Consider the following 8,758-nt stretch of genomic DNA (forward strand, 5'->3'; position numbering starts at 1 on the left):
ACTGAAAGCTTCTCTGACCACTCCTCCCATACACATAAAAAAAAAAAAAGAATACTGTGGACAGAAATTCATTGACAAGAGCTCAGAAAAAGAGTGATGGGGTGATGACTGATGTGTATGTCTCCACAGCTGATGGTTTCTGACAAAGTTTGGAGATGAGGAAGGACTCAGTTTTCTTTAGGGACTGGACATTGAAAGTTTGACAGTGCATTAGTAAGAACAGAGGTACACTAATTAGATGGTGTGATTTTCCTTTGATTTCTTTTCTTTTCCTTTTATTGGTAGGGAAAGGCACAAGGGTCAGGAGTACACCTGGGAGGGTAGGAAGTGAGTGTGATTGGGCCACACTGTTATCAGATCCTACTACAAAAACTTATATTCCACAAAATTGGAAAATCTGGAGGAAATGGATAAATTCCTAGACAGATACAAGGTCCCAAAGTTAAACCAGGACCAAGTAAACCATCTAAATAACCCTATAACACCTAAAGAAATAGAATAAGTCATCAAAAGTCTCCCAACCAAAAAAAGCCCAGGTCCAGACGGGTTCAGTGCAGAATTTTATCAGACTTTTATTGGGGATATAACACCAATACTCGCCAAACTATTCCAAAAGATAGAATCAGATGGAATATTACACAACTCATTTTTTGAGGCTACAATAACCCTTGTACCTAAACCACACAAAGACCCTACAAGGAAATAGAGCTTCAGACCAATCTCACTTATGAACATTGATGCAAAAATACTCAACAAAATCCTCGCAAACCGAATCCAAGAACACATCAAAACAATCATTCATCATGACCAAGTAGGCTTCATCCCTGGGATGCAGGGATGGTTTAACATAAGGAAATCCATCAACGTAATCCACCATATAAACAAACTCAAAGACCAAAATCACATGGTCATCTCACTAGATGCTGAGAAAGCATTTGACAAAATCCAACACCCCTTCATGTTAAAAGTCCTGGAAAGAACAGGAATCCAAGGCCCATACTTAAACATAATAAAAGCAATATACAGCAAACCAACAGCCAACATCAAACTTAATGGCGAGAAACTTGAAGCAATCCCACTAAAATCAGGGACTCGACAAGGCTGCCCACTCTCCCCCTACCTATTCAACATAGTACTGGAAGTCCTGGCTGGAGCAATTAGACAGCAAAAGGAGATCAAGGGGATACAAATCGGAAAGGAAGAGATAAAAACATCACTCTTTGCCGATGACATGATAGTGTACTTGAGTGACCCCAAAAATTTCACCAGAGAACTCCTACAGCTGATAAACAAGTTCAGCAAAGTGGCCGGATACAAAATTAACTCAAACAAATCAGTAGCCTTCCTGTACTCAAAGGACAAACAGGTGGAGAAAGAAATTAGGGAAAATGTACCCTTCACAATCGTTACAAAAACTATGAAATACTTTGGTGTGACTCTAACTAAGCAAGTGAAGGACCTGTATGACAAGAACTTCAAACCTCTAAAGAAAGAAATTGAGGAGGATCTCAGAAAATGGAAAGATCTCGCATGCTCATGGATTGGAAAAATCAACATCTTAAAAATGGCCATCCTACCAAAAGCAATCTACAGATTCAATGCAATCCCCATCAAAATTCCAACCCAGTTCTTCATGGAATTGGAAAGATCAATGTGCAATTTCATATGGAATCACAAAAGACCTAGAATAGCGAAATCCATCCTCAACAACAAAAAAACATCTGCAGGAATCACTATCCCTGACCTCAAGCTATATTACAAGGCAATTGTGCTGAAAACTGCATGGTACTGGTACAGAAATAGGCATGTGGATCAATGGGATAGAATAGAAGATCCAGAAATGAGCCCTCATGTATATGGTCACCTGATTTTTGACAAAGGAGCAGTAAACATTCAATGGAAAAAGGACAGCCTATTCAACAAATGGTGCTGGTCCAACTGGCACTCAGCATGCAAAAGAATGAAAATAGACCCGTTCTTATCTCCTTGTACAAAGCTCAAGTGTAAATGGATCAAATATCTCCACATTAAACCAGATACACTGAAACTATTAGATGAGAAAGTAGGGAAAACCTTAGAACACATAGGTACAGGAGAAAATTTCCTAAACAAAACACCAATGGCTCAAGCTCTAAGGTCAAAAATTAACAAATGGGATTTAATGAGATTGCAAAGTTTCTGTAAGGCTAAAGACATCATCAAGAAAACAAAACGGCAACCAACAGAATGGGAAAAGATCTTTACCAACACCACATCAGATAGAGGCCTAATATCCAAGGTGTACAAGAAACTCAAAAAGCTAGACACCAGAGAATCAAATAACCCTATTAAAAATGGGGTACAGAGCTAAACAAAACGTTTTCAGTTGAGGAACACCGAATGGCCGAGAAACATCTGAGGAAGTGCTCCACATCCTTAGCCATCAGGGAAATGCAAATCAAAACAACCCTGAGATTCCACCTCACACCAGTCAGATTGGCCAAGATCCAAAACTCAGATGACAGCAGATGCTGGCGAGGCTGGGGAGAAAGAGGAACACTTCTCCACTGTTGGTGGGGTTGCAAGCTAATACAACCACTCTGGAAATCTGTCTGGCGATACCTCAGAAAATTGGATATAGTACTACCTGAAGACCCAGCTATTCCACTTCTGGGCATATACCCCAGAGACACTTTAATACACAACAAAGATATATGCACCACAATGTTCATAGCGGCTCTATTTATAATAGCCAGAAGCTGGAAGGAATCCAGATGTCCTTCAGAAGATGAATGGATACAAAAATTGTGGTACATATACACAATGGAATACTATTCAGCCACCAGAAACAATGACTTTACCAAATTCTTAAGAAAATGGCTGCATCTAGAGAATATCATCCTGAGTGAGATAACCCAGTCACAAAAGAACAGACATAATATGCAGTCACTGATAGTGGGATGCTAACCCCAGAGGCTTGCACTCCCCCAGAAACAATTCACAGACTGTATGAAGTCCAAGAAATAAAGAAAACAAAAAAAAAAATATACATATATTTACAAACAAGAAGACTTTGACTATTTCCATGTTGCGTTTTGTTTTGCATGTACTTTACGCTTATTGTAACTATTAGGTTTTCAATGCATACTGTCAAGCCCTTGAAAAAAATCAAGTACTGACTAAAAAAAATATATTCAAAAAAATTTCAAATAAATAATCAATAAGAATAGTAAGTTGAAAAAAAATAAAATAAAATCCTAAAAGGACCTAAAATCAAAATGAGTAAATCTCCATAACATGAGATCAAGAAAACAAGCTTGTAGATCTACTGAAAAATAATAAGATTCATATGCTTGGCCAGAGTAGTGGGGTATGCCTTTTATCTCATTAAGTAGGCTGGAAGCTGAAGGATCTCTTTGAGTTTAAGTTTATTTGGTCGTACACTGATTTTCAGGCAAGACAGAACTTTATACAGTTAATCTGTGTCAAAAAAATAATGCCTGAATTGAATTTTACCAATTTGAAAACTTTTATAATCAAAGGACATCATCAAAGAATTCCCCCCCAGGTATGGTACCTCATCTCAGAATCCAAATATTGGGAGGCAGAGGAAGAAAGATAAAAAATTTCAAGGTTACTTTTTAGTAATGTGGGAAGTTTCAGAGTATCCTAGGATGTATGAGATGTCTTACAAAATAAATATATATGTAAACTATAGCACTCAGCATTAGCTATGAGTGAATGATACTCAATCTTCAAAATGTGTGGCCACAGAATAAAATTAGAGGGGCTGAAACCAAATAAGAGAATGGTTCTGACACTGAATCATAGAGGAATTTTCTGACTGGTGAGTGAAGAGGTACTCTGAATATGTTACTACCCACCCCCTTCATAGGGAAGAAAGGAAATCAGCAGTGGACAGCCAAAGGTGAGACACACTCTTTGATACTGCCTACATCTTAGAGTGGGCATTGAGATGTTCTGATGATAATCTGTCTCCTTCTCTTTCAGCAACACATCATTTCATAGGAGAGGTCCCATTGTTACCAATAGACCACACTGAACATACATGCAAATTTTGCTGTCTGAGTTGTATTGATTCTGTGTCACGAACTACCAGCATAATGTTGTCATGACAACACATGATGTGGCACTTGGCACATAGTGCCTCCGACTTCTTTTGTCACTAGTGTTACGCTATCCACAGATGGCATGTTTTTTTGTTGTTCTCTAGACAGACTTGTTTTCTGTGAACAAAACCAGGTCACCTGATAAATGTGGCTTGCTGTTTTATAGGTAGGGGACCCAACATATTAGACTATGACCACATGTACTGCTTCTCAACAGACAAAAAAACAAAAAACAAAAAAAAACTTCTCACCTCCTACTCTCTGGTTGAACAATACTGCTTGCTTTGGCCAAAAGAATGTGTGGAAATAAAAGCAGACCACTTTTGAAAATCTGGGTTGTTATGAGTATTTTCACCCATTTTTACCTTTGGTATAGGATGATATGGTAGTTTTAATATGCTTGGTCCAGAGAGTAGCACTATTTGTAGAAATGGACTTGTACAAAGTGGGTAAGTATGAGTGTGAGCTTTAAGATTCTCATTCTGAAAGCCAGTCTTCTCCCAACAGCCTTCAGATGAAGGTGCAGAATTCTCAGATCCTTCTGCACTATGCCTGCCTGGACACTGACATGCTCCCCACTTGATGTGAATGAACTAACCCTCTGAACCTAGAAGCCAGTCCCAATTAACTGCTGCAATCATAAGAGTTTCCTTGGCCATGATGTTTGTTCACTGTAGTAAAGCCCTAAGATCAGGTGAAATAAGATTCCACCTTCTCTGTGAGAGCAGAGAAGGTCATGCCCAAGATATACAAAGATAAGCAACAAATGAACCATTGCCATTACTATCTAGTAACATTAATGAGGTATTTAAAATTACACCTTGGTGAAAACTGTCAATCAAGACACAAATATGAGTCTCATGATGTTTTGTCTCAATTACTAAAAACTATATGGGTTCAAATGCACAGATCAATTTCACAAAAGAAAGATTCTGTAGTTTTCTTAAATAGTGAATAATCTAATTCTAGCTTTTCAGGATGCTAGCTCACCAGTCCACCTTACCACGTTTCATCACCTTGAGAAATGCTCTCTTGATGTCCTTGTTTCTCAGACTGTAGACCACAGGGTTGAGCAAGGCTGTGAAGGTATTGTAAAAGAGTGAGATCTGCTTGTCTCGCTCAGGAGAGTAGCTAGAATTGGGCCTCATGTAGACGTAAGTGACTGGAGCATAGAACAATGTGATCACAGTCAGATGGGAGGCACAGGTAGAGAACGCCTTGCAGCGGCCCTGGGTGGACTTGATCTTGAGAATTTCCATGACAATATGAATATAGGAGGTCACAATGAGGGTAATTGGAATGATGACCACAAAAACACTTAACCCAAAGTCCACCATCTCAATGAGGTGGGTATCCATGCAAGCCAGGCTGCTCACTGAAGGACCTTCACAGAAGTAGTGGTTGACCCTGTTGGGTCCACAATATGGCAGACTCATGGTGAGGAAAGTATGTAACAGAGAGGAAAAGAAACCACAGATTCAAGACCCTGCTGCCAACCATATGCACAGACCCCAGTTGAGGATGACAGTATAACGCAGTGGGAAGCAAATGGCCACATACCTGTCATAAGCCATCACAATAAAGAAGGTGCACTCAGTTATACCCAAGGCACAGAACACATACATCTGCACCCAGCAGCCAGCAAAGGAGATGATCTGAGAGTGAGCAAGAAGATGCACCAACATCTGGGGTATGGTGGTGGTGACATAGCTCATATCCAACAGGGAGAGGGTACAGAGGAAGAAGTACATGGGAGTGTGCAGCTGTGTGTCCAGGCAGACCAGCATGATGATGAGCCCGTTGCCCAGGACTGAGCTCAGGTAGATGAGAAGAAAGACAATGAAGAGGATGCTGTTGGTTGTGGGGTCACTGGAGAAGCCAATCAGGATGAATTCTGAAACCCAACTTTGGTTCTGCCCTGGAATCATCCACATGGTGGGGGATGTAGTGGAATCCATTATTATGTGTGTCAACTGATGCATGTTAGCTGTAGAGGTACAAAAGAAAGATTACCCAATGGTAAAGCACTGATGGTGTTCCAAGGGACTAGACAGTTGTCACTGCCAAAGCCTCATTCTCTTCATCTATACAATGAGACTGATGACAGTCAATTCTTGGGATTATGATGAATATCTAAAGCATCTCACAAAACTCCTGGAAACACTACATAACATAGGACAGGTCACATGCTATCACAAACTCTCAATTCATCTCTAAAATGGCAGCAACAGGAAATCCCCAAAACAAGAAGGGCATGCTACACTCACTAAAATAATGAGCACTCTAATCAACTGAGAGACACTGCCTCAGTGAATAAGATAAGGAATGTTTGCGCATCAATGTCAGACTGCATGCACACACACACACACACACACACACACACACACATACACACGAACAGGGAATGAAAGATAGACAGACATATGGACACCACTGACATGCAAAAAACTATTAAACAAATAGAAAAAAGGGACAGAACAAATGAAGCCCAGGCCCATGCACATATGTCAAAGGAGCAAGGATAGAAGCATGTATGCATTAGAAACACTGTGAAGTGCATGTGTGCACTACACTGGGGACATATTGTCTCTTGTCAGGAAAATTCCAACTCCCGCCACACACAGAACATCCATTACTGATACAGTGCAGATTTCAGGGGTAAATATAAAGCAATCAAAATTTTTGGAACAAAACCTAATAAATACCTGTATTGGGTAAACAAAGCTTTTCTTAAAGGAACACAAAAAAGTACTTTCCATGCAGGAAAAAATAATAGTAAGCTTGAAAACTAAAATAAGGCATACTCAACATATTTATACAAAGAAGTTAGAAAAGAACAAACATGAAAACCGATGCTGTAGAACACAGAACACTATTCAAGGAATTTCATGGAGGCATCTGTCTACTGATGAGGTAAGAGGTTCCCACAACCGTACTCATCCGGACATCACAGAAGAACAGCACAGACACAGCCATGCCCGCCTCTTCCTCTTGATCTCACATCCCAACCAAATACTTGCACAACTGCAGTAACATATGGCTAGCATTAACAAGTGTGACTACACCCAATGGGGGAGAAAATGACAATAATTCCTTTAGTGTGTGCTTGACTGAGCTCCATAAGGTTGACATGTTCAGTGCATTGCCAAACAATACAAATATTAAGTATCATTCTGGAACAATTTACGAGCACATAGACATATACCAACATATGCTCAAGGAAAGACATGTAAAGAATATTTTCAAACATTACTCTAAATAGTTTTAACTACAGTTCCACTCACATGCTAATCAGCACAAATGACTGAATGATTTCTTAGCCTTTTAAGTTCTATATTCATGACATTGTTCACTTGAATTTAGGCTAACATCACAACTCACTGAAAAAAACATTTTTGTCCATGTATTAATATTGGAAGAAATTAATATTGGTCTGGGGAGGACAGGTTGTTCCAGATTACAATCTTGGCATGAGAGAAATAAGTTGGTGTTGAGGGGGTCTGGCCAGAGTGGCTGGGTCTTAGTCACTGCCCCCTCTTCTCTGGCACACAGACTCTGAAGTGGGAGGTCAAGAATACAATTTTAGGAGTTCATTTAGCTGAGCCCATTGAGATATAGCACAAAGCAGAGCTCTTAGGTCAGAACTGGATGGGTAACTCCAGACGAGCTCTCCTGGTGAGATTCCCTCATGTTTGAGTGTGGGAGTCTGCTGAAGGTAGAAAAATCCTGGGAAAGAGTATTTGAGGTGGAGTTTTCATAGCATAGAAAAACCGTTTAGTCCTCCACAGTTCCGAAACTAACAGCATCTGATTAGCTTATAGTGTTCCACCAGGCCATGAGGCCCAAATCTATTTGTCCAATATCACAAATAAAGACATCAGGATTGAATTCCAGGCTAAATGATACTGCACATGGTAACCCTAACCTCCAAAGCAAGCATCTGGAAGGCTTAGGATCAGTATTCCAAAGAAATTTGTATTATGTCATGAGTTTGAGATTTGATTATGCTACAGCATACTTACAAGCCTCACCCCAGAAATGACAATCATGATGACAATGCCCACAATAGCTTTCAAGCTGTGTCTCTCTGGTGTGGGAAGACACCTTCATAGACTCTAAGCATCACTTCTCTCTCATGGATAGGCCTTTCAGCTTCACTTAAGATCTTCGAGCTCCGGCCTCTGGATTTTTTATCAACATGATTTGAAACAAACGAACTCTCTGTAAATGTTCATTATGTTAATAAAAGTAGAAAGGAAAAAGAATGAAACAAGGTTGAGACAGAGAAGAAAGATAAGGAGGCAATGGGGTAAGAGAATTGGCAATCTGAGATATAATCACAGAGGACAAGGAGATGGATGGCTTCACCTCTACTCAACTGCAGTCCATTGTATTTCTGAACCCACCCACAAGCCAAACACCAGTGATCATTTTACCACTTGAAAATCCAGGGAATGTGACTCCAGTGGCTGATACTGTGTCTTGTAAGAACAAGACTAAGGGGGAATTCTCCCTAAAGGATCAAAGTTGAGAGGGACAGGATTTTATGCAGCCCAATCTCCAGAAAAATTCCCAAGTGCTATGGAGTTTGAGGGGCTGAATCTCCCAATTCCTCTGCAAGGACCAGGCAACCCTGAACTATAAAAATG

General features: G+C 40.0%; 1 pseudogene across 1 annotated transcript; it reads right to left on the bottom strand.

The window, feature by feature from the left end:
* Window positions 1-5,095: 5,095 nt before the first annotated feature.
* LOC308423972 (olfactory receptor 2A12-like) lies at window positions 5,096-6,091 on the bottom strand (annotated as a pseudogene). Its single transcript has one exon. The product of its transcript is annotated as an olfactory receptor 2A12-like (transcript).
* Window positions 6,092-8,758: the final 2,667 nt, after the last annotated feature.

Source organism: Micromys minutus (genome assembly GCF_963924665.1).
Source record: "Micromys minutus genome assembly, chromosome: 9".
NCBI classification, from domain to species: Eukaryota; Metazoa; Chordata; class Mammalia; order Rodentia; family Muridae; genus Micromys; species Micromys minutus.